Genomic DNA, 27,362 nt, shown 5'->3' on the forward strand with positions numbered 1-27,362 from the left:
TCACTTACTCGCTGGTCCATGATTAGATGGTGAAAATAGAGCCCTTGATGGATGCGGTGCTGAGCGACTACACCCGTGTCGCAAGCGTCTGGATGCCTGCATGGTGGTCGTCGCCTTACGCGATGCAGTGACCATCATTAGCGCCCGCTTGCTGGCTGCCCGCCTGCGATGTCGTCGCCATTCTCGACCTGCTTTTGGCGACCGTCCTCCAGGACAGTTGTGAGGACGCCCTGGTTGTCATCGGCGGGAACTTGATGGAGTCCCTAGAGGCCTGCAACTCCGCGAGGCGTGCGAGTGTCGGACATCGGCCTGCGCCATGCCATGGCCATCGTCCATGGTTGCAAGTTGGCCGATCGCATGCGTCACACAGTCACCATCGTTTGAGCTGCGTGAGGCGGCAATCCTTCGAATGGCATGCCTGACGCCGTGGCGTCTGTCAATGAGTTCGCCATCGTCTTGGTGGACGCCGCCCTCCGCGGGCATGCCGGCGTGCGGGTGGACGACTCCGTCGCCCTGCTGGGCGCGGCCTTCCGCGGGAACGCCGCCGTGCAGGTGGACGCCGGTGTCCGCGAGCGTGTAGTCGTCCGGGATGCCGCCATCAGCGAGCATGCTGTCCTCCGCAAGTAAGGTATATGTCTTCCCAATTCCCACAAGTGGATATCTTCCATGACCATGAGCTTGATGGCGAGGAGAAGAGGCGCACGAAGATGTAAGGCGAAGAGATAGGAGGAGGAGGCTTGCGATCTGGAGTAATTAATGCGTGAGTTACGACGGAAGCGGAAGTAGAGGAGCTTAGTTGGAAAAAATCCCCGAAATATCTCATCCGCAGATCATGGATTTTTTTTTGTAAAAAAATTATACCAGACTAAACGGAACCAGGGTTAGTTAGTTAGATTTCTTTCCTAAATAAAAGGTGCGCGACTTGGTCTGCCGGCAGAACATCAAATCTGAACCGTTCAATTGACGGGCAGAACACCAGATCATTATGGGCTCTTAGATTTTACTTAATCAAATGGATTTGAGGGTTCTGATTACCTCGTGTACACTTTGTGGGGTGTCTTTAGAGGAATTCTTGTTTGCTCTTTTAATAGTAGTATAGAAGTATAGATGCACAGAAATGTAAGGTCCCCTCTCCCATATTACGTTTGGTCCGACCTCTCATCCGTACCTCTCAATCCCGATTTTTCTCTCCCACCTGATTTTTCTTGCATCCCTGGATTTTTTTTTCTGCGCTTGAATTGCTTTATTCATTGGCCTACCAAATAAATGATGATACAAGGAGCAATAACTGGCAATCGGCAATCAATGGCTAAATCTTATGGCAAGTGGCAATTGTACGATAAATGACAATCGCCGGCTAAATCTTATGGCAAGTAGCAATCATGTAAACAATCTTATATTTACCAATTGGATGCACCATACAAGGCTTCACGTTAATCCTGATAATTAGAAAATTGTCCCTTCAATCACAGTATTAATTGTCTACAGTCATAGGATGAGGTAACATGAGTCCGCCCAATGTCCCACGTCTATGACCTTAATTCTAGGAGTCTTGACAGCTATAACCATCCGATATATGCTATGGTTAATCTAAAACGTTGGATCGTAATAATTTGCTCCCCTAACTTTTCTAAATCTTTTGGAATTTTTTTTCCCAATATGTACGTCACAGATGTAGTCAGTGCAACCCTATATTCCTCAAGCCCTTCTCCTAGGCTGCAGCCGCCTTCTCTTCCCCCACAGGCCTCCTCCAGCGTGCTTTCCGCGTGCTTTCCGCTTGACCCGGCTGCCGCGTTCTCCTCTTTTTTTTTCCGTGGTCGATTCTCAAATCAGTCTAAGCGCTATCTTCTCTGGCTCCCTCTTGGTTTGTTTTCATGCTAAGAAGAAGAAGAAACCAAACGGACCTGTCATCCGGGTATGTTTGTCCAATCCCTCTTTGCTTAATTCTAGGGTTCACGATTTACATCAGGTAGTTTACCTGTAGCCGTATTAGCCGTGTAGTGTACGCTGGATTCAGAATAGCAGCCTACTTGCAGTTTTGCAGTTAGCACGTAATTAATATCATACAAGTTGAATTTTCAATTTCATGGATGCATCTCTAGGCAATGAATGCATACTACCGATCCATGAGCCTGATTGCTATAAGGCTTGCTGACATATGAGGTACGTACTACCACCATATCATCCATATACACGTACATACTTTTTCCTTACTTGGTAGCTCTCTGTTATGACTGCATCCCGGGGAAAGTTGTGGACGAAGGCTAAAGTTTGATGTGGGCTCAGTTACGTGATGTTCCAAGAGCACTGCTACATGCATGGAACGAAGTTGCAATTGTTGCCGTCATGATCCACACTTAGCCGCTTAGGGCATCAGAAAGGATAGCCATAGAGGCTGTCACTATTATCGTCTAGCCGAGTAGAAGAAATGGCAGTTTTCCATTATACAAGCGCAACAATGGTTTGCAGATGAAGGGGCATCATCAAGATTTCAAGGATGGCCTGCTGATGCCGATGGATTACAACGGCTAGCACGATTCAGCAAACGATCATAATGAAAACTGAGCTAATTTTTATGTGAAGCAAGGCAAGTCCTCTTTGATATATGTCCAGTGTAATTTTGATATTTTTCAGGATTACACGACCGAAGTAATACGTACATTACATTGTAAAGGCGATTCCATGTAAATATCATAACAAAACAATGGTGAATATAATTTTTTTTCCGAAAATGAATGGTGAATATAACTAACTCTTTTTATCTAGAAGGCATAATTACTTCCATGTTTCGGCTGGAACATTCGTCGGAAATTTTCGTAGTTGTTAGCCTTTCATTTTTCTATTACACCTTGTCGTGACTCCTGTGTTAGTGAACTTTGTTATTCGCACAAAATGTGTATTTTTCAGGTTATGGCCATCCGATGAAATATATCGATGGTTCAATGTGCTTCATGAAATCAGCTTCCAGTGCAACGTCATGCACGATTGATCCTGTTGGAGCCTAACCTGTATAATATTGGAGCATTTTTTCCCTTTGACTATTGTGAATTCTCACTATGGTGTCCCATTACTTCAACCATAACCATAAATATCTTACCTGAGTTCAACAATCGTACCCACTAGCTAGAAGTCCGGGTGGTATATGATAATTCGTGGAGTTTACATTCTAATATCCGCACCATATTTGTTGGTTCATTTCAACCCGTGATTCAAAGGGAAATTGTGAGCAAGACTTCTATGTGTATATATTTCTTCATCTGTAGTCACTAGTAGATAAAGGGCATTTAGTCCTGGTTCCAGAACCGGGACTAAAAGCCCTCCACATGGCCGCTGCCTGGAGGTCCATCTTTAGTCCCAGTTGGTAACACCAATTGGTACTAAAGAAAAATTTTATGATTTTTTTGAATTTTTTTTATTTTTAAATTTCTGAATTATTTTAACCTCTAACCTCTAATCACGCCTCATCACTGCTCAATTTAAGCTCTAATCTCTAATCACCACTCATCATTCCAAATCATTTAACTTCCCGAACGGTCACCCATCCTCTCACTACTCCAGCCTGAGCACGCTTAACTTCCGGGTTCTATTCTCCCTCGTTTCCAAGTCTGCACTTGTTGTTTTCCTGACAATAGTAAGATGTCAATCCTATTAACCCTCAGAAATTTAGCTTGAGCATGAAGTTACACATTTCACTGTTTGAGTTTCAAACTATTGTTCTAAAAAACAATAATTATTTAGTAACACTAATATTTCTTGAATAAGTAGTTTGACCACAATTTGATCACAGTTTGACCATAGTTTGACCAATGTTTGACCAGATTTGACCAAAATTCAAAAAAACTGAAATAATTATTTAGTAACACTAATATTTCTTGAATAAGTAGTTTGACCATTGTTTGACCAGATTTGACCAAAATTCAAAAAAACTGAAATAATTATTTAGTAACACTAATATTCTTGAATAATTATTTAGTAACACTAATACTTCTTGAATAAGTAGTTTGACCATAGTTTGACCAGATTTAACAAAAATACAAAAAAACTAAAATTTGAGCATAACTCTTTTTCTTTTAGAATTTGAGGATTCTAAAAATTCGCAAACAAGCCGTAGGCGGTCAAAATCGGATGCGGATTTTCGTGCTGAACATTTTGATATATTATACGTTTTTTCCCGATATCGTATGCAAAAGTTATAGCCGTTTTACGTGTTCCCTGCACTTTTTGCAAAACATGTCCAAATTTAAGTTTTTAAATTTTCCGAACTAGTAGATGTAGTAATATAAATACCTCTCGAAGGATTTTACTTTTTGAAGTTTTTATCATTTTCTTTTGATTTTTTCAAAACAAAAAAGGCGATCCACGCGCGGGGGTGGGGGGGTGGGGGGGGGGGGGTAGAGTTTGAAAATAGGACCTTTAGTCCCGGTTTGAGACACAAACCGGGACTAAAGGGCATCGGACCCTTTAGTCCCGGTTCGTGTCTCAAACCGGGACTAAAGGTCTAATCTTTAGTCACGGTTTGAGACACAAACCGGGACTAAAGGGCATCGCACCCTTTAGTCCCGGTTCGTGTCTTAAACCGAGACTAAAGGGCTCAGGTGAACCGGGACTAATGTCTTAGCCGCACGAACCGGGACTAATGTGAATATTGCCCTGTGACCAAAGCCCTGTTTTCTACTAGTGAGTATCCAATATTAGATACATGTGTATCATGAGAATTTTCCGACGAATTAAACGACTTGGCAACTAAGGGCCCATCGGATGCGGTTTGAAATTGGATCACTGATTGCCAGCTCCACCTTCTAGTTTGTCAGATTTAGTTAGTCCCAATGTTTTGTATTAGTAGAAGCCTAAATTTGATGTAAACATAATTGGTCCAAGAATTGATGAGTTTTGGAGCATTAACGCTTTGTATTATCATGTTTAGTGTTCTTCTTTCTAAAACCTAGGTCATGTACCTAGAAATAGTCTGCTCTGTTGTTTTACTCATTAGTACAGTCTTCCATATGTAGCTTCAGAAAGTTGTAGTGTAGCTCGAGTTCCATGGTACTCCCATGAACAGTAAAATCAGAAAAAATAGTAAACAAAATTATCTCAATTTTTTTGCGGGGAAAATTACCAAACGTTTCACATGCTTGTAAAATATGGTGTCCAGATGACATCCGACGAACACAAAACGACAACGAAGATCTGTTAAATAGTGCACACAAGTTTCACATCCAATTTTGGTATTAGTCGTATGATATCCTAGAATGTTATTTAGACACAAAAAAATGCAAGTACCTAAAACATTTTTTCATATTCAATCACATAAAGTTTCAGAATTTTGATTTTTTTAAATAATTTTCTTGATTTTTACTATTCATGGGGTACCATGAAGCTTGAGATCTGAAAAACCACTTTCATGTAGCTTCTGTGGTTTTCTTCTTTTCCAAGCAGGAGTCTTACGATATAATTAGAGAAGCTTCTTTATATGATGTTTGATTCGGGCGGCTATGTCATATAAATTAGCAGTTCGACATCTCTCTAATGTCCTGGAGGCATTGCTATTGATGGAATTTTTTTGTGTTTAAATGTCGTGAAAAATGTTGTCACTTTGAATGCCCTTTGAAAGTTTCTCTTCAATTATTAGCTTTGATGTAGTTACCTTACTATATTCTTAGAACCTACATAGATCCCTGTAACATTCCTTTATTGTAGCAAATGGACAAATCGCCAGCGTTGACAGTGGGGAACAATATTTAAACACATGAAGAAGGGACTGGACAACACTTCAACCTTTGAAGGCTTTATTTTGTGTTGCGGAGATGAAACAATCACACAGGTTAGTTTCTCATTGTGTTAACCACAACATATACAATACTGCTATTAGAATACCTCGGAGATTTCTAATCCCGTTTCTGGATTTACCATCGTCGTAGTCACTTCACTTGATGGATTTTAAGTGTTGATTTCCATTAATGCAAACTTTTAGTATTCAATTTATTCAATTCACTTTGCACCACCATAAATTTTAGCTATTCCCTTTTGTTTTGTATATAGAAATTGGCCCGGACTATATCACTGCATGCTACCTTCATAATTATGATTAATATTAAAATTCTATCTAAAATTAAAAAATCTGGATCATGCAAGCGCAAGGGTTGATGACACAACCAGAATATATGTAGTGCATATAGTTGTGCACAACAGACTATTTATTTAGATTGAAGGAATACAAATCCTCTTCGGCCATATTGGCTAAGCATGAAATGCATGTCTAATAACGTCAAAATATTTCTTTTGTGTTGTTTCTACATTAATGGATCATCTGTGCATAATATATGAAATAATTCTAGCCCGTGCAGATGCACAGGTTGACGACTAGTATATGGTAATTAGTGATAGGTAGCTAAATCTTTAACATAGTACTACCTCTCCATCTCCCTCGTGACTTGTTGCAGCGGCGTCTTCCTTGGAGAGGCATGAGCAATCTTCTCCATCTCCTCGCCAAGACCCTCTCACCTCATCAGGTTGCAGGTGGAAAGGAAGGCCTGGACGCGGCAACCGCCACAACCTGCAACGCCCCAATCCTCGTTGACACAACATGCTAAACAGTGCGCGATCTCACCGACGAGGACGCCACCATATCCTGGCGATGCATCCATGGAATTTCCGGAGATTGTTTTCGTGATATCTGATGCTACCACCAAATTGTTGCTCTTGCATGTATCTCTATGTGTGTTAATCAAACGATATTCCTCTCAATCTTATCTTCCTATTTGTTTTTCTGTTTGTGCGTGTGTTAGGCTTAATGAAATTTCTATTAGAGGCAGGCCTTCGTGGATGGGATTGGGCAAAGAGAAAGTAGCACACCACGAGGTGCACCACCACCAAAGAGAAAGTGTGTGTATTTACAGTTGCATAAGATTCATGTAGTCAAGATACAATTTGTTATTTTGGTATGTATGGTGCATTCACAAATTATGTATTTATTACCTCATGATCTTCATCATTAGTTTTTTTATCACTACAGGGTTTTCACCTCACTGAAGTAAATACGGTCTCCAGTCAAAACTTCAAAAGCGTGTCAATGCACATGTTGAGGTACATACCAAATAGCACTTTCATGATTTATGTATCTTTTGCCGAGGTTGGGTTTATAAGATCTCATTGCATGTGGATTTCTTGGACTTTGAGTTCGACCTGCTAACAATTACTCCCACTTTGGAATGAAATAAGGAAGCAAAAAAATTCATTTCAACTTTTGACATTGTATGCTATGCAAAGTTGATATTTATGTATGTTAATGTGGCTCAACATGATTTATAAGATTGGGTAAATTGTCTGGTGATCTCAGAACACCATGAATATTGGGCAATTATTCCATTTTCAGCAAGATATTTTGCGAACGGTCCTGAAATTTGCCCATAAGGAGCATGCCTGCCATAATATTCTCCCCCGCGGTCAGACCGTACTACTTTGATCTTTAGGTTGAGTTGATTTTCAACCTCGGCTTTATAAATCTTAAATTTGTCCAATGCTTCGGATCGATCACGTATGGGGTAAATATAGCCATAGCGAGAGAAATCATCTGTGAAGGTAATTAAAGAATCAAAACCATCCATAGACTTTACGTTAAAAGGTCTGCATATGTCAGTATGAATAAGTTCAAGGACCGATGTGGCTCTTACTGCTCCTTTCTTGATTGTTTTCACATATTTTCCCTTAATACAGTCAATACAATTGCCCGCATCAGAGAAATCTAGCGGAAGAAGTATTTCTTATTTAATCAATCGGTCCATTCTCCCCCTCGAAATGTGGCCCAAGCGACGATGCCACAATTTCGAAGAAGGATTGATACTTCTCCCATTTTTTTATGATTGCGTTCATTCATATTCATTTCACAGAGATACACACACATAGGATGACCAGGAAGATTTAACATATAAAGTTTGCCTCGTCGGACGGCGAGACCAACGTCCTTATTACAATACTTTAAAAAACATTGTTTCTCCCCAAAGGTACAATGAAATCCAAAATCATCTAAACATGAAACTGAAATCAAATTCCTACTCAAAGTAGGCACATAAATGAAGGAAATATGCCCTAGAGGCAATAATAAATTTATTATTTATTTCCTTATATCATGATAAATGTTTATTATTCATGCTAGAATTGTATTAACCAGAAACATAATAGATGTGTGAATACATAGAAAACAGAGTGTCACTAGTATGCCTCTACTTGACTAGCTCGTTGATCAAAGATGGTTATGTTTCCTAACCATAGACATGAGTTGTCATTTGATTAACGGGATCACATCATTAGGAGAATGATGTGATTGACTTGACCCATTTCGTTAGCATAGCACTTGATCGTTTAGTTTGTTGCTATTGCTTTCTTCATGACTTATACATGTTCCTATGACTATGAGATTATGCAACTCCCATTTACCAGAGGAACACTTTGTGTGCTACCAAACGTCACAACGTAACTGGGTGATTATAAAGGTGCTCTATAGGTCTCTCCGAAGGTACTTGTTGGGTTGGCGTATTTCAAGATTAGGATTTGTCACTCCGAGTGTCGGAGAGGTATCTCTAGGCCCTCTCGGTAATGCACATCACTTAAGCCTGGCAAGCATTGCAACTAATGAGTTAGTTGCGGGATTATGTATTATGGAACGAGTAAAGAGACTTGCCGGTAACGAGATTGAACTAGGTATTGAGATACCGACGATCAAATCTCGGGCAAGTAACATATCGATGACAAAGGGAACAACATATGTTGTTATGCGGTCTGACCGATAAAGATCTTCGTAGAATATCTGGGAGCCAATATGAGCATCTAGGTTCCGCTATTGGTCATTGACCGGAGACATGTCTCGGTTATGTCTACATAGTTCTCGAACCCGTAGGGTCCGCACGCTCAAAGTTTCGGTGATGATTGTATTATGAGTTTATGTGATTTGATGTACCGAAGGTAGTTCGGAGTCCCAGATGAGATCGGGGACATGACGAGGAGTCTCGAAATGGTTGAGACGTAAAGATCGATATATTGGATGACTATATTCGGACATCGGAAACGTTCCGAGTGATTCGGGTATTTTCGGGGGTACCGAGGAGTTACGGGAATACGAGGAAGAAGTAATGGGCCTCATGGGCCAAGTGGTGGAAGAGAGGAGGCAGGGCGCGCGGCCCCCTAGCCCAAACCGAATTGGACTAGGGGGCGGCCCCCCTTTCCTCCTTTTCCTCCTTCTCCTTCCTTCTCCTTCCTTTCCTCCTCCTAGTAGGAGTAGGAAAGGGGAGTCCTACTCCTACTAGGAGGAGGACTCCTCCTCCTGGCGCGCCCATAGAGGGCCGGCCGGCGTCCCCCCTTGCTCCTTTATATACAGGGGCAGGGGGGCACCTCTAGACACACAAGTTGATCAGTTGATCTCTCCCAGCCGTGTGCGGTGCCCCCCTCCACCATATTCCACCTCGGTCATATCGTACCGGTGCTTAGGCGAAGCCCTGCGTCGGTAGCAACATCATCACCGTCACCACGCCGTCGTGCTGACGGAACTCTCCCGTGAAGCTCTGCTGGATCGGAGTTCGCGGGACGTCACCGAGCTGAACGTGTGCTAAACTCGGAGGTGCCGTGCGTTTGGTACTTGGATCAGTCGGATCGTGAATACGTACGACTACATCAACCGCGTTGTGCTAACGCTTCCGCTTTCAGTCTACGAGGGTACGTGGACAACAATCTCCCCTCTCGTTGCTATGCATCACCATGATCTTGCGTGTGTGTAGGAAAATTTTGAAATTACTACATTCCCCAACAGTGGCATCCGAGCCAGGTTTTATGCGTTGATGTAATATGCACGAGTAGAACACAAGTGAGTTGTGGGCGATATAAGTCATACTGCTTACCAGCATGTCACACTTTGGTTCGGCGGTATTGTTGGATGAAGCGGCCCGGACCGACATTACGCGTACGCTTACGCGAGACTGGTTTTACCGCCGTGCTATGCACACAGGTGACTAGCGGGTGTCAGTTTCTCTAACTTTAGTTGAACCGAGTGTGGCTATGCCCGATCCTTGAGAAGGTTAAAACAGCACCAACTTGACAAACTATCGTTGTGGTTTTGATGCGTAGGTAAGAACGGTTCTTGCTAAGCCCGTAGCAGCCACGTAAAACATGCAACAACAAAGTAGAGGACGTCTAACTTGTTTTTGCAGGGCATGTTGTGATGTGATATGGTCAAGACGTGATGATATATATGTTGTTGTATGAGATGATCATGTTTTTTTGAAGTTATCGGCAACTGGCAAAAGCCTTATGGTTATCTCTCTATTGCATAAGATGCAAGCACCAAATAATTGCTTTACTTTATCGCTATGCGATAGCAATAATTGCAAGAGCAATTGTTGGCGAGACAACCATGTGACGACACATTGATATAGATCAAGATGATGGAGGTCATGGTATCATGCCAGTGACGATGGAGATCATGACGATGCTTTGGAGATGGAGATCAAAGGCACAAGATGATGATGGCCATATCATGTCACATATTTTGATTGCATGTGATGTTTATCTTTTATACATCTTATTTTGCTTAGTTCGAAGGTAGCTTTATAAGATGATCTCTCACTAATTATCAAGGTATAAGTGTTCTCCCTGAGTATGCACCGTTGCGAAAGTTCTTCGTGCTGAGACACCACGTGATGATCGGGTGTGATAGGCTCTATGTTCAAGTACAACGGGTGCAAAACAGTTGCACACGCGGAATACTTAGGTTAAACTTGACGAGCCTAGCATATAACAGATATGGCCTCAGAACACGGAGACCAAAAGGTCGAGCGTGAATCATATTGTAGATATGATCAACATAGTGATGTTCACCATTGAAACTAATCCATCTCACGTGATGATCGGACATGGTTTAGTTGATATGGATCACGTGATCACTTAGAAGATTAGAGGGATGTCTGTCTAAGTGGGAGTTCTTAAGTAATATGATTAATTGAACTTTAATTTATCATGAACTTAGTCCTGGTAGCATTAGCATATCTATGTTGTAGATCAATAGCTCGCGTTTAGCTCCCCTGTTTTATTTTTGATATGTTCCTAGAGAAAATTAAGTTGAAAGATGTTAGTAGCAATGATGCGGATTGGATCCGTGATCTGAGGATTATCCTCATTGCTGCACACAAGAATTATGTCCTTAATGCACCGCTAGGTGACAGACCTATTGCAAGAGTAGATGCTGACGTTATGAACGTTTGGCTAGCTCAATATGATGACTACTTGATAGTTTAGTGCACCATGCTTAAACGGCTTAGAATCGGGACTTCAAAGACGTTTTGAACGTCATGGACCATATGAGATGTTCCAGGAGTTGAAGTTAATATTTCAAGCAAATACCCGAGTTGAGAGATATGAAGTCTCCAAAAAGTTCTATAGCTAAAAGATGGAGGAGAATAGCTCAAGCAGTGAGCATGTGCTCAGATTGTCTGGGTACTACAATCGCTTGAATCAAGTGGGAGTTAATCTTCCAGATAAGATAGTGATTGAAAGAATTCTCTAGTCACCATCACCAAGTTAGTAGAACTTCGTGATGAACTATGATATGCAAGGAATAACGAAAACGATTCCCAAGCTCTTCGTAATGCTGAAATCAACGAAGGTAGAAATCAAGAAAATTATCAAGTGTTGATGGTAGACAAGACCACTAGTTTCAAGAAAAGGGCAAAGGGAAGAGGGGAACTTCAAGAAGAACGGCAAGCAAGTTGCTGCTCAAGTGAAGAAGCCCAAGTCTAGTCCTAAGCCTGAGACTAAGTGCTTCTACTGCAAAGGGACTGGTCACTGGAAGCGGAATTGCCCCAAGTATTTGGTGGATAAGAAGGATGGCAAAGTGAACAAAGGTATATTTGATATACGGATTATTTATGTGTATTTTACTAGTGTTCATAGCAACCCCCGGTATTTGATACTAGTTCAGTTGCTAAGAGTAGTATCTCGAAACGGGAGTTGCAGAATGAACAGAGACTAGTTAAGGGTGAAGCGATGATGTGTGTTGGAAGTGGTTCCAAGATTGATATGATCATCATCGCACACTCCCTATACTTTCGGGATTAGTGTTGAACCTAAATAAGTGTTATTTGGTGTTTGCATGGAGCATAAATATGATTTGATCATGTTTATTGCAATACGGTTATTCATTTAAGTAAGAGAATAAATTGTTGTTCTGTTTACATATATGGTTACACACCCAATGAAAATGGTTCGTTGGAACTCGATCGTAGTGATACACATATTCATAATATTGAAACCAAAAGATACAAAATTAATAATGATAGTGCAACTTATTTGTGGCACTGTCGTTTAGGTCATATTGGTGTAAAGCGCATGAAGAAACTCCATGTTGATGGACTTTTGGAATCACTTGATTATGAATCAGTTGATGCTTACGAACCATGCCTCATGGGCAAGATGACTAAGATCCCGTTCTCCGGAACAATGCAGCAAGCAACAGATTTGTTGGAAATCATGCATACTGATGTATGTGGTCTGATGAATATTGAAGCTCGCGGCAGGTATCATTATTTTCTGACCTTCACAGATGATTTGAGCAGATATGGGTATATCTAGTTGATGAAACATAAGTCTGAAACATTTGAAAAGTTCAAAAACTTCAGAGGGAATCGGAAAATCATCGTGACAAGAAAATAAAGTTTCCACGATCTGATCGCAGAGACAGATATTTGAGTTACGATTTGGTCTTCAATTAAAACAATGTGGAATAGTTTCACAAAATCGTGCCACCTGGAACACCACAGCATAATGGTTTTGAGGTTATGCATTAGAGACAGCTACATTCACGTTAAATAGGGCACCATCTAAATTCGTTGAGACGACACCGTATGAACTATGGTTTGGCAAGAAACCTAAGCTGTCGTTTCTCAAAGTGTGAGGTTGCAATGCTTATGTGAAAAAGTTTCAACCTGATAAGCTCAAACCCAAATCGGAGAAGTGCGTCTTCATAGGATACCCAAAAGAAAATATTGGGCACACCTTCTATCACAAATCCGAAGGCAAGATATTCATTGCTGAGAATGGATCCTTTCTAGAGAAGGAGTTTCTCTCGAAAGAAGTGAGTGGGAGAAAAGTAGAACTTGATGAGGTAATTGTACCTGCTCCCTTATAGGAAAGTAGTTCATCATAGAAATCTATTCCTGTGACTACTACACCAATTAGTGAGGAAGCTAATGATGATGATCATGTAACTTCAGATCAAGTTACTACCGAACCTCGTAGGTAAACTAGAGTGAGATCCGCACCAGAGTGGTATGGTAATCCTGTTCTGGAGGTCATGTTACTTGACCATGACGAACTTACGAACTATGAGGAAGCGATGATGAGCCCAGATTCCGCGAAACGGCTCGAGGCCATGAAATCTGAGATGAGATCCATGTATAAGAACAAAGTATGGACTTTGATTGACTTGCCCAAAGATCGGCGAGCCATTGAGATTAAATGGATCTTCAAGAGGAAGACGTACGCTGATAGTAGTGTTACTATCTACAAAGCTAGAATTGTCGCAAAAAGGTTTTCGACAAGTTCAAGGTGTTGACCACGATGAAAATTTCTCACTCGTATCTATGCTTAAGTCTGTCTGAATCATGTTAGCTATTGCCGCATTTTATGAAATGTGGCAAATGGATAAACAAAATTTCATTCCTTAATTGGATTTATTAGAGAAGAGTTGTATATGATGCAACCAGAAGGTTTTGTCGATCCTAAAGGTACTAACAAAATATGCAAGCTCCAGCGATCCATCTATGGACTGGTGCAAGCATCTCGGAGTTGGAATATACACTTTGGTAAGTTGATCAAAGCATATAGTTTTATACAGACTTGCGGTGAAGCCTGTATTTACAAGAAAGTGAGTGGGAGCACTACATCATTTCTGATAAGTATATGTATGACATATTGTTGATCGAAGATGATGTAGAATTATTCTGCAAAGCATAAAGGAATGTTTGAAAGGAGTTTTTTCAAAGAAAGACCTCGGTGAAGCTGCTTACATATTGAGCATCAAGATCTATAGGGATAGATCAAGACGCTTGGTAAGTTTTTTAATGAGTACATACCTTGACAAAATTTTGAAGTAGTTCAAAATGGAACAGTCAAAGAAGGAGTTCTTGCCTGTGTTACAAGGTGTGAAGTTGAGTAAGACTCAAAACCCGACCACGGCAGAAGATAGAGAGAGAATGAAAGTCATTCCTTATGCCTCAGCCATAGGTTCTATAAAATATGCCATGCTGTGTACCAGACCTATTGTATACCCTGCCCTGAGTTTGGAAAAGGAGTACAATAGTGATCTAGGAGTAGATCACTGGACATTGGTCAAAATTATCCTTAGTGGAATAAGGATATGTTTCTCGATTATGGAAGTGACAAAAGGTTCGTCGTAAAGGGTTACGTCGATGCAAATTTTGACACCGATCTAGATGACTCTAAATCTGAATCTGGATACATATTGAAAGTGGGAGCAATTAGCTAGAGTAGTTCTGTGCAGAGCATTGTTGACATAGAAATTTGCAAAATACTTACGGATCTGAATGTGGGAGACCCGTTGACTAAACTTCTCTCACAAGCAAAACATGATCACACCTCAGTACTCTTTGGGTGTTAATCACATAGCGATGTGAACTAGATTATTGGCTCTAGTAAACCCTTTGGGTGTTGGTCACATGTCAATGTGAACTATGGGTGTTAATCACATGGTGATGTGAATTATTGGTATTAAATCACATGGCGCTGTGAACTAGATTATTGACTCTAGTGCAAGTGGGAGACTAAAGGAAATATGCTCTAGAGACAATAATAAATTTATTATTTATTTCCTTATATCATGATAAATGTTTATTATTCATGCTAGAATTGTATTAACCGGAAACATAATACATGTGTGAATACATAGACAAACAGAGTGTCACTAGTATGCCTCTACTTGACTAGCTCGTTGATCAAAGATGGTTATGTTTCCTAACCATAGACATGAGTTGTCATTTGATTAACGGGATCACATCATTAGGAGAATGATGTGATTGACTTGACCCATTCCGTTAGCATAGCACTTGATTGTTTAGTTTGTTGCTATTGCTTTCTTCATGACTTATACATGTTCCTATGACTATGAGATTATGCAACTCCCATTTATCAGAGGAACACTTTGTGTGCTAACAAACGTCATAAAGTAATTGGGTGATTATAAAGGTGCTCTACAGGTGTCTCCGAAGGTACTTGTTGGGTTGGCGTATTTCGAGATTAGGATTTGTCACTCCGATTGTCGGAGAGGTATCTCTGGGCCCTCTCGGTAATGCACATCACTTAAGCCTTGCAAGCATTGCAACTAATGAGTTAGTTGCGGGATGATGTATTACGGAACGAGTAAAGAGACTTGCCGGTAACGAGATTCAACTAGGTATTGAGATACCGACGATCGAATCTTGGGCAAGTAACATACCGATGACAAAGGGAACAACGTATGTTGTTATGCGGTCTGACCGATAAAGATCTTCGTAGAATATGTGGGAGCCAATATGAGCATCCAGGTTCCGCTATTGGTTATTGACCGGAGACATGTCTCGGTCATGTCTACATAGTTCTCGAACCCGTAGGGTCCGCACGCTTAAAGTTTCGGTGACGATTGTATTATGAGTTTATGTGATTTGATGTACCGAAGGTAGTTCGGAGTCCCAGATGAGATCGGGGACATGACGAGGAGTCTCGAAATGGTTGAGACGTAAAGATCGATATATTGGATGACTATATTCGGACATCGGAAACGTTCCGAGTGATTCGGGTATTTTCGGGGGTACCGAGGAGTTACGGGAATACGAGGAAGAAGTAATGGGCCTCATGGGCCAAGTGGTGGAAGAGAGGAGGCAGGGCGTGCGGCCCCCTAGCCCAAACCGAATTGGACTAGGGGGCCGGCCCTCCTTTCCTCCTTCTCCTTCCTTCTCCTTCTCCTCCTTCCTTCTCCTTCTCCTCCTTCCTTTCCTCCTCCTAGTAGGAGTAGGAAAGGGGTCCTACTCCTACTAGGAGGAGGACTCCTCCTGCTGGCGCGCCCATAGAGGGCCGGCCGGCCTCCCCCCTTGCTCCTTTATATACAGGGGAAGGGGGCACCTCTAGACACACAAGTTGACCAGTTGATCTCTCCCAGCCGTGTGCGGTGCCCCCCTCCACCATATTACACCTCGGTCATATCGTAGCGGTGCTTAGGCGAAGCCCTGCGTCGGTAGCAACATCATCACCATCACCACGCCGTCGTGCTGACAGAACTCTCCCGTGAAGCTCTGCTGGATCGGAGTTCGCGGGACGTCATCGAGCTGAACGTGTGCTGAACTCGGAGGTGCCGTGCGTTTGGTACTTGGATCGGTCGGATGGTGAAGACGTACGACTACATCAACCACGTTGTGCTAACGTTTCCACTTTCAGTCTACGAGGGTACGTGGACAACACTCTGCCCTCTTGTTGCTATGCATCACCATGATCTTGCATGTGCGTAGGAAAATTTTGAAATTACTACGTTCCCCAACAATAAAGAACGTCCTTTGACGAGGACATGTATTGGGGGTAGGGTAACAGGCCTGACCTAAAGACCCTACCCATGGGCACCGTACACTTTGTACTGGGCCCCTGGGCCAGATCGCCGTCCAGATGTACCGCAACTTGAAAGTCACTCGGACGGCATCAACCACACGGAGCACGTCACTCCACTCGACGAACTCATTCCACTAGGCCGTGTAACTCACTCGGATATGCGCAGACCAGCAGTCGACAAGGCACGCGAAGCATCATCTTAGTAGTAGGCTGAGTTATGGCATTAACGCCCCCACTTTGTAACATAGAAGGTGAGGGGGTGGCGCACTCTATATAAGCCACCCCCCACCGCTAGATCCGTTCTCCTCTCATTGTAATCTCTGGATACATACTAAGATAAAACAAAGCCTCTCCGGAGCACGAGACTTAGGGTTGTTATCTCCATCGCGAGAGGCCCGAACTCGATAAAACCACCGTGTCACCCATATGCATCTCGATAGATCATGCTCCTTTATCCTACCCCTCTCTTACTGTCGGAATGCTCCTTTATCCTACCCCTCTCTTACTGTCGGAATCGTTCCCACGACAGTTGGCGTCCACCGTGGGGCTTGGCGTCTATCAAGCCATGGTGCAAATGGTTCTTTCTTCAATCTTCCGCAGCGGATCAATGACCATTGCCGGAGAAATTGGCCGATGGAGTTCTGGCGATTGCAACATTCATACAAACAAAAAGATCAAGGAAGTATCCATTCCATCTACTCTTTTTACAATAAATTGTCTAACAACAGGTTTGTCTTTTCCTCTTGTAGGATCACACGCACCCATGCATATCATGAAGCAGAGAAGAAGGGAAAAGAACAACTCATTTCCCATATTTCTTGCCTTCTTCCGAGATCATCATCAACGGTGACCGCAAAATCGGCCATCGACGCGATCCGTCCTCGTCCTCACCGGCCTTGCGTCTGGCACCGTCGTTGAGCTCCTACACACGGTCACCGGTGTGGTCCGTCCCGTCGTCCGCGAACGCTGTTGCTGCTGCTTCGTGCACGACCGCCTCGCATGCGGCGCGGTCGAGGAGGCGAAGGGATTGGACCCGTCTGATTCCAGGAGCAGTGAAGTGTTGTGCCGTGCTCGTCGGCCCGAGTCATACTCACAGGCCTCAAGCCACGCACGCCTGCCCTGAGACATGCTCGTCTGCCGATCGCCGCGATCGCCCGCCTTGCGACACGCTCGTCGGGGCCGCCCCGCGGCACGCTCGGGGCCGCCTCAAGACGCGCTTGCCGGCCCTCGCTTGCATCGCCGGCAGCACGAGCCACCCGGCCGCCTGGGTCTTCTTCATCTGCGTCGTTTACATCGGATGGTACGTAGCCTGCTACCCCATACGCATAACGTGGCCCTCTTAATCCTTCGTAAAGTGGCCTGGTAGTTTCCTCAAATTAATCGCCTGATTAAACGCCCATTAAATAAGGGTTTCCAGCACCAATTACCACAGCCGTTTAATGCTCCTTGCATGCATCCATACACTCCCGTATGGTTGTGCTAGTGCGTGCATGCTCTCAATTGGCAAATGCACTTAACCCAATTGCGTGCCATGTGCCAGTTACCATTTCTTAAATATCTCATGAAGTGGCCAATTAGGCAAGGATTCCGTTACCTAGTTAAGGTGATTGATTGCCTCTGCTTCTTCCGCAATTTAATGGCTTAATTGCGTACCTTTCGTTTTTCACGCTGATTAAATTTGTGCATGCATGCACAACCATCCATGGTCTTTAATTCTTGCAAAATAGCATCTGTGCAGGGACACTTTAGTCCAGCAAAACAATATTTGTGGCTACTAACCTGCAGGGTCACTCGTCCGTCATGGCCCTCGGACAGCAGTTTACTCGGACGAACATTTTATTTCAAGCGACTAACATCATATGCAGATTAACTCAGATGAAATTTGCGTCCAAACGACTAATATGGAGTGACTTGGCCGCCTGCACGCCGTCACTCTGCTGGACACGTCTTCGTCACCTTAACTAACTCGACTGCTCCGTGTGTCGCCGCTCGATGAGACACTCGACCGCCCGCGCGTTGTTGTCATTCGGATGGCCCGTGCATCGTCACTTCGCGGGACGCATCCACATCACCCAGACGCCCCGTGCATCATCATTCCACGGGACGCGTCTACTACACTCGGATGCCCCACGCATCGTCAGTCCGCGGGACAAGTCTACTTCACTCGGTCGCCTCGCGCGTCGTCACTCGGTTGGTCACCTCATAACCGCTCGGCCGCCCCGCGCGTCGCCACTCGGTTGGTCACCTCATAACCACTCGGCCGCCCCGCGCGTCGCCACTCGGTTGGTCACCTCATAACCACTCGACCGCCCCGCGCGTCGTCATCGGTTGGTCACCTCATCACCACTCGGCCGCCCCGCGCGTCGCCACTCGGTTGGTCACCTCATAACCACTCGGCCGCCCCGCGTCGCCACTCGGTTGGTCACCTCGTAACCGCTCGGCCTCCCCGCGCGTCGCCACTCGGTTGGTCACCTCATAACCGCTCGGCCGCCCCGCGCGTCGCCACTCGGTTGGTCACCTCATAACCGCTCGGCCGCCCCGCGCGTCGCCACTCGGTTGGTCACCTCATAACCGCTCGGCCGCCCCGCGCGTCGCCACTCGGGTGGTCACCTCATAACCACTCGGCCGCCCCGCGCATCGCCACTCGGTTGGTAACCTCATCACCACTCGGCCGCCCCGCGCGTCGCCACTCGGTTGGTCACCTCATAACCACTCGGCCGCCCCGCGCGTCCTCATCGGTTGGTCACCTCATAACCACTCGGCCGCCCCGCGCATCGCCATCGGTTGGTCACCTCATAACCACTCGGCCGCCCCGCGTGTCGCGATCGGTTGGTCACCTCATCACCACTCGGCCGCCCCGCGCGTCGCCATCGCCAAAACCCCCAGTGGGTGACTTAGCTGCAAATCTGTTTCGCCTAAGTTCAAGAAATCCTACCGAGTGGAGATCAAACCTCTCACTCGGGGGCTTAGCTGCAGTCCAGTACTCGCCTAAGTTTAAAAAAATCGTACCGAGTGGTGAGCAAACCTCCCACTCGAGAGCTTAGCTGCAGTCCAGTACTCGCCTAAGTTTGAAAAAATCCTACCGAGTGGAGAGCAAACATCCCACTCGGGGGCTTAGTTGTACTCCATTACTCGCCTAAGTTTGAAAAAATCCTACCGAGTGGAGAGCAAACCTCCCACTCGGGGGCTTAGCTGCAGTCCAGTACTCGCCTAAGTTTGAAAAAAATCCTACCGAGTGGAGAGCAAACCTCTCACTCGGGGGCTTAGCTGCAGTCCAGTACTCGCCTAAGTTTGAAAAAATCCTACCGAGTGGAGAGCAAACCTCCCACTCGGGGGCTTAGCTGCAGTCCAGTACTCGCCTAAGTTTGAAAAAATCCTACCGAGTGGAGAACAATCCTCCCACTCGGGGGCTTAACTGCGGTTCAGTACTCGCCTAAGTTTGAAAAAAATCCTACCGAGTAGAGAGCAAGCCTCCCACTCGGAGGCTTAGCTACAGTCTAAGGACTCGCCTAAGTAGCCAAAACCCGACTAAGACAAGAGCAAACCTCTAATTTAAGGAGCTGCATCACAAGTATAATGTGTGCTCCATCCCTATCCGAAAGGACACCGAGACGAAGGTCGGCTGTTACTATCGCCTCGTCACCACTTGGCTGCCCCGTGCGTAGCCACTCGTTTGGTCGCCTCATCACCACTCGGCCACTCGTGTGCCTTCAGACAGCTAAGTCATTTTACATTCTGTTATTTCCGTCTCCCCGGGTATCCCGTAATTCACACATCACGTTCACTCGGAGGCCACGCCATCGAGTGTACCTCTACACTCGGCTGTTTATTTTCACATACTTGCTTAGTACTGGTTATGTGACTTCCGAGTCCAACTTCCATTTTTCGCACACATCATTCACGAACACCATGTGTCGTTCTTCATTTCGAGTTTGCATCGGTCCTCCGGGGCTGCAACTCAGTCGAAACACTATACTTCCATTTTATTTTAGCCAGTATTCCAACGAGTTCAGTAGGATCTCTCGCTTCGACAAGTTCGAACGAATCCTTCACTCTTTTAGACTCTTGCTGGTTAACCAGCAAGCCCCTTGCACTCCCAGCGGGTGTCTATGGGTGTTATTCACACAAATCATTTCAGCACACATCAAATTTCCTCAAGAAATTATTTTGTTGACTTGTGCCATTTTTTACACAAGTTACGTGATCACTCGACGGCCCTATGCGCCAACTTCATCGCTGCTTGGACTCGGTCACCATACTGGTCCTAGCGTACCGCAACACTGACCTTGTCGCTCTGTTGGCTTCAAACACATCCGGCCAACCCCTCTGTGGAATCCTCTTCATCGATAATATAGACCTGGTCAGGCATGAGGCAGATAAGTCCCTTTTATAATTAAACTTCACACGTCACTCTTTTTGCGAGTTTGCCTCTTTTGAGTATCACTCGGAAATTTCTCCTCATCCTTACCCGAGTCCGACTCGATGAATTACAAATTATCCATTCAACACTATATTTCCCGTATTCCGACATGTCCGTTGTTGAAGCTTGTAGTACGCTCGGGAGCTACGCCACACTCGGGGGCTGCAACTCATTTGGAATGACACTCTCCTGAGTGGTCGAGTGCTTCATCACCAGTTAGATCCTTCACTTCAACAAGTGCATTCGACCCACCACCTTGACAAGTTTTATAATTACCCAGACGCTCTGCGCGCCATCTTCATTCCTACTCAGACTCAGTTGTCACGCCGGTCTTGTTGCGTCGCAACCACGCTACATCAACCTCGTCGCTACATTAACTTTGAAAGCATCTGGCTAACTCCTTCGAAGATAATTTCATCCACTTTGCTGGACACGTAGTCCTTCACTCGGCCACCTCACGTATCTTCACTCGGCCGTCCCGCGCGTCGCCACTCGGTTGCGCACGTCTTCACCGCTTGGTCGCTCCGCGCATTGCCTCTCGGTTGTGCATGCCTTCACCACATGGCCGCCCCACGCATCACCCGTTGACTGGACACGTAATCCTTCACTCGGCCACCTCATGCATCCTCACTCGGCCGTCCCGCACGTCGCCACTCGGTTGTGCACGTCTTCACCACTTGGCCGCTCCGCACATCGCCTCTCGGTTGTGCATGCCTCTGCCACACGGCCGCCCAGCGCGTCGCCACTTGGCTGGACACGTAGTCCTTCACTCGGACACCTCGCGCATCCTCACTTGGCCGCCCCGCGCGTCGCCACTCGGTTGTGCACATCTTCACCACTCGGCCGCCCCGCGCGTTGCCACTCAGTTGTGCATGTCTTCATCATTCGACCACCTCGCACATCATGACTCGGCCACTCCACGCGTCGCCACTCGGTTGTGCATGTCTTCACCACTCGACCGCCCCGCGCGTCGTCACTCGATTGTACACATCATCGCCCCTTAGCCACCTCGCGCGTCACCATCAGTTGGGCATGTCTTTACCTCTACACCCCCAGCACGGGAACGACTAAGTTACTCATATGATCAAACCTCATATCACACTCTGTAGCAAGCTTACCTCTTTTGAGCATCACTCGGGGGCTACGCATAGCCGTTGGCCATGCTGCCCTCAGGGGTTACACCCATTCGATCAACCCATTGACCACATCAGGAATATCTTTCTGACCATACATGCTCGTTCTGCCGAACATCTATAAGGGTAGTACTGTCCACTCGGACGATCGCCCAAATCATTTCTTGAAGTCATCTTAAGGACTGCAAAAGGGTGAAAATGGCGGTCCTCTACGGATACACTTGGCCCTTATCCTAGTCTCCAAGGCCTCAGTCTCACAAACTTGGACTGAGAGATGGCATGTGCTAGTGTTCCCCCGGGATAATGAGTGGCGTCTCTCAGGATAGTCAGCCCACACACTAGCCTCGCCACTCGGGTTTCATGGCACGTCCATGTCAGACCACTAGCCTATCTCCTTTGGGAGAAATGCGAGTGCCACCGAGTTTTTCCTTGCAGTCAACATACCCCGATCAGTTGGGAAGCACGTCTACTCGGACAAACACCCCTTTCACGCAAAATCTAATGGTTATAAGAAGTATTACTGGAACGATTACTCCCTGGAGTGTTCAGCTTTTTTCTATAGTCGGCAATTTCAAAGCCGAATTCATTCATCATGCCGAGAGCACAAAGATTCAGCTGCTTGACCGAGTTCCAGGCTGAATTTATTCCATGCCGAGTGCTCGAAGATCAGTTCGACTGACTCAGCTCCAGGCTGAGCTTACTTTCCATGTCAAGCGCCTGAAGATGCATCTGATTGACTCAATTTCAGACTAAAAGATATTTACCGTGTCGACTGCATGGAGGTTTACCAGGAGACTTGAACCCTCTGCCCGACTCATCTAGTGCGACAGAGGCTCGGGGACTACACCCAGTGGGTGCACTCAGCGTGCCCCCACTGGAAGAGAACTCATAAAGAAACATTTTACTCGATGCAAAACAAGATCCAGAATTACTTGACCTCAGAGTCAGAGAAGAACAAGTTCGATCAGTACCAGCTAAGAAGATTTTTAGTTCTCTCAGACCCCCGCCGACTGCCCGTAGTCGACGGCGGTCTCGGGGACTACACCCAGTGGGTGCACTCAGCGTGCCCCCACTGGAGTAATCTCCACTCGATACGGCCTGGCCAGTCCGAGTGATGAACAACAACAAAAAAGATAGGCTCTAAGACTCCCACCGACTACCCGCAGTCGACGACAGTCTCGGGGACTACACCCAGTGGGTGCACTCAGCGTGCCCCCACTGGAATGGTATCCACTCGGGACGGTCCGCCCGGTCTGAGTGACGGCCAAACAACAAAAAAGACACATTCCACGCGTGAAGAAATTCCGACTAATCAGTTACTCGATGCAGGACCAGCTCCAAATCACTCCCAAAAAAATTGCTATAAGGTGAGTTTAACGCTCCTCCGCGGACCCGTTTGAGCTCATTTCACTCGGACACCATGCAGTCCAGAATCCGTCAAGGCAACATGCGGAGATAAGACCGTCGGGTGACTAAAGGGAGTTCATAAGTGCCTCCGTAGCACTCGACTCATCTAAGAATTCACCTCGACTTGACCCGCTCAACCTTGACCGATTCGGGGGCTAATGACGAGGACATGTATTGGGGGTAGGGTAACAGGCCTGACCTAAAGACCCTACCCATGGGCACCGTACACTTTGTACTGGGCCCCTGGGCCAGATCGCCGTCCAGATGTACCGCAACTTGAAAGTCACTCGGACGGCATCAACCACACGGAGCACATCACTCCACTCGACGAACTCATTCCACTCGGCCATGTAACTCACTCGGATATGCGCAGACCAGCAGTCGACAAGGCACGCAAAGCATCATCTTAGTAGTAGGCTGAGTTATGGCATTAACGCCCCCACTTTGTAACATAGGAGGTGAGGGGGTGGCACACTCTATATAAGCCACCCCCACCGCTAGACTAAGGGGCTCGGGGCTTCCACCTCTTTCTCTCTTTTGACCATTAGTCTCAGGACTATGGGGATCCGTTCTCCTCTCATTGTAATCTCTGGATACATACTAAGATAAAACAAAGCCTCTCCGGAGCACGAGACGTAGGGTTGTTATCTCCATCGCGAGAGGCCCGAACTCGATAAAACCACCGTGTCACCCATATGCATCTCGATAGATCATGCTCCTTTATCCTACCCCTCTCTTACTGTCGGAATCGTTCCCACGACATCCTTGAGCTGAAGTAGGAAACCAGTGTGCAACTTCAAGGTGAGGGAGCCCACGGCTTCAACTTCAGCCTCCTTCCCATTCGCGACATTAAGTCTTCTTGTACCCCTTAGGGTTTGGCTTATATGGAATCCCTACAAAGAATTCGCGACATGAACAGTCGCACCTGAGTCAATCCACCATGTAGATTCATAAAAATCAACATATAGAGATTCATCTACAAGAGTGATCTCATCCTTACCCTTTTTATTCAGCCACTTAAGAAAGCCTGGACAGTCCACCTTGACATGATTTGGCTGCTTGCAAAAATTGCAAAGTCTTTCTCCAGCGGCATTTGTAAGATTAACTGAAGTAGCCGCTGAAGGTGCGGGAGGTGAACAACTTGCCTCGTTGCATTGCTTAGGCTTTGGAGGATTCTTTTTGGAATACTGCTTTTTGTTGGGCACATTATTGTTGTGAGCATGGTTCTCATGCTTCCTTTTCCCAAAACTAACATGGAAAGCTTGATCTTTCTGTTCACTCTTAATTCTCTCTTCCTCCTGAACGCAATGTGCAATGAGTTCAGGTAGTTTTCATTTGATTTCAAGAGAATTAGAGTTTATCTTTAATGGATTGAACTATGAGGGTAGTGACCTAAAAACTAGGAGCACAAGAAGCTCTTCGCTCAAGTCACACTTCATGGTTTTAAGCTTTGCCGCGGCATTGCTCATGCTCAAAATATGCTCCCTCACATTTCCATTTCCTTCATATTTTGCAAGCAGCTTGTGTAAAAGCTCATCTGCATACACTTTCTCTGAGCCTTTAAATTGTTCTTCCACCGATTTCAAATATTCGGCAGCACTTTCATTAGGGGGAATAACCCCTTTAATCTCTGTGGAGATGGAGAAGTATAATTAGGAGTGCCATTCTATTGGACCTCTCCCACTTCTCAACTTTAGTGTCGTAAGCTTTCTTAAGCTCAGCATACCCAGTGCCATCCTTTTTAGGTTCCACTGGTTTACTTTCCATTAGTGCAAGGTCAACCTCATGCCAACCCAAATGCAAAAGCAACGAGTCCTTCCAAGTTTGGAAGTTGTTTCCCGTGAGTGGTTTGATATTCTCGAGACCACGAGGACCGGAAGTTGTCATGATTTCAAAATTCATAAGCAAAGGAAAATAACATCATCACAAAATCCAATTGCACAAAAATTAACCTACGTTGGTTTGATCAATTTTCATGCAAAATTAACTCCAAATTATATCACCGTTGGGCAGAAAATAATGAGGAATTAACGGAGTGATAAAAAAATGTAAAACAATGTTGGTTTGTATTACAAAAAAATGATCACATTAATCTCACGTGTAATATCAATTTTCCAACATTAATAATTCACCATTTATTGATATTACCATGGGATGAACATCAATTTGCCATAAAATGGCACAAACATTAATTCATAAAAGTTTTCTAAATAAAATTTCTCGTTGGTTCCATTCTATTCAGAAAACTAAAACATAATTTTCAGCATCATTTTTCTGGCATTTTTATATATTTATAACAGTGAAGAACATTTGTGGATAATCATAATACATAAAATGCATTGAATAAAACAGAAAACGCAGAGAAACTTTACTTTTAGCCCAGCAAACGAAAAAAACATAAAAAATACACGTTTTCTACGGGCTAAGACAATTTGGGCCGAAGCCCAGCCGCGAAAGCGGCCCGTTTAGGCGGCCGAAGGCCCGCCCAGAGCAGCGCATCGGTTTCGTCCGTCGGATCAAGCCGACGGCTCCGATCGCTCCGGAGTGGAGCAAAACTGCCACTGGGTCAAAACCCTAACCTTATCCCATTCTGTCCCCGACAGTCGCTCCCGAGAGGAGCTCGACTGCAGCGGCGACGGCGAGGCGCGCTCGCACAAGGACGGCGACGACACGGCGGCACATGGCACACCGGACATGGCGACGCGGCAGCATCGCTCGCCGGAGCAGCGTGCACAAGGACTTCGTCCCGCGCGCTCCTCCATCGAGCGTAGCTCCGGTGACGCGGCGACGCAGTTTGTGGGGCATTTCGCCAGCGGCGACGTCCGAGGCGTGCAGGCCAGGTGACGTGCGCGTGCGTGAGCGCAGCAGCGGCGGCTGCTGCTTCATTCCGCGCGCCACCCCGAAGGGCGGCGGCGTCCCGGCCATGGTGTACGCACATGGCAGCGGCCGTGCGGACCCCAAAGGCCGGCATCATCTAGGTGAGCCCAAAAACCATTCTTTTCTTTTAAAAATTTCATCTTTGTTCTCAGATTTGGGGATTTTCTAGAGTTAAGGTTCGGCTGACTCTAACTGCGCCAATTCATCATGTTCTAATGGTTAAACGGGAGCTTAAATCAATGCTAACAAGCATAAACTTGATGCGGAAGCGTGGCATAGCTGAGCTAACAGAACATGGATCTTTGACTAGCACTTATCCAGTAGCAATTTAGACATTAACCGAAACCTCTTAACCCTAGAGACTAACCGAGACGAAGGGCTAGCCTTAATCATGAACCATCATTCTTAAACCTTAATCATCAAACTTAAACAGATCACCTGAGGGATCTAATCCAGGCATATTACGGCTCAAGATACCATTGTTAGACTTAATCCAGTAGGATAGATTGGATCTTATGCCTAGAATTCTGATCACCTAATTGCATATGAACAGAGAGGGGTTGAGTTCTTACCACCAATGGAAGAAGCCATTGGTGTAGGCAATGCGAAGTCCCGTGCCTGCTCAATGCAGGCTCGGTGAAGGTAGCGGCGTCCCTCCGGGTGCCATCGGCACTGCCCTGGTACAGGGGCAGAGCTTGGAGATGATCTTTCCGTCGTGCAGCACTCCCCCAGATCGGTTAGGGTTTAGAGATGTGGGGAGCAGGAGTAAACCGTACGAGAACTCGTCTAGCGTAGGTGCCGGCTGCTCCCCCATCTTTTTATGTACGCTGGCGACAGGGGACCAAAACCATAGTTGGTTAGGGTGCCCCCGATCAGGACGCGTAAGTTGAGAT

The 27,362-nt window shown here is 45.5% G+C and overlaps 1 pseudogene; it reads right to left on the reverse strand.

Moving 5' to 3' along the window:
• Nucleotides 1-26,288, reverse strand: LOC147957846 (uncharacterized; annotated as a pseudogene).
• Nucleotides 26,289-27,362: the final 1,074 nt, after the last annotated feature.

This window comes from Triticum urartu, chromosome 7A, assembly GCF_056163025.1.
Source record: "Triticum urartu cultivar PI428250 chromosome 7A, HENAU_Tu73, whole genome shotgun sequence".
NCBI lineage: Eukaryota > Viridiplantae > Streptophyta > Magnoliopsida > Poales > Poaceae > Triticum > Triticum urartu.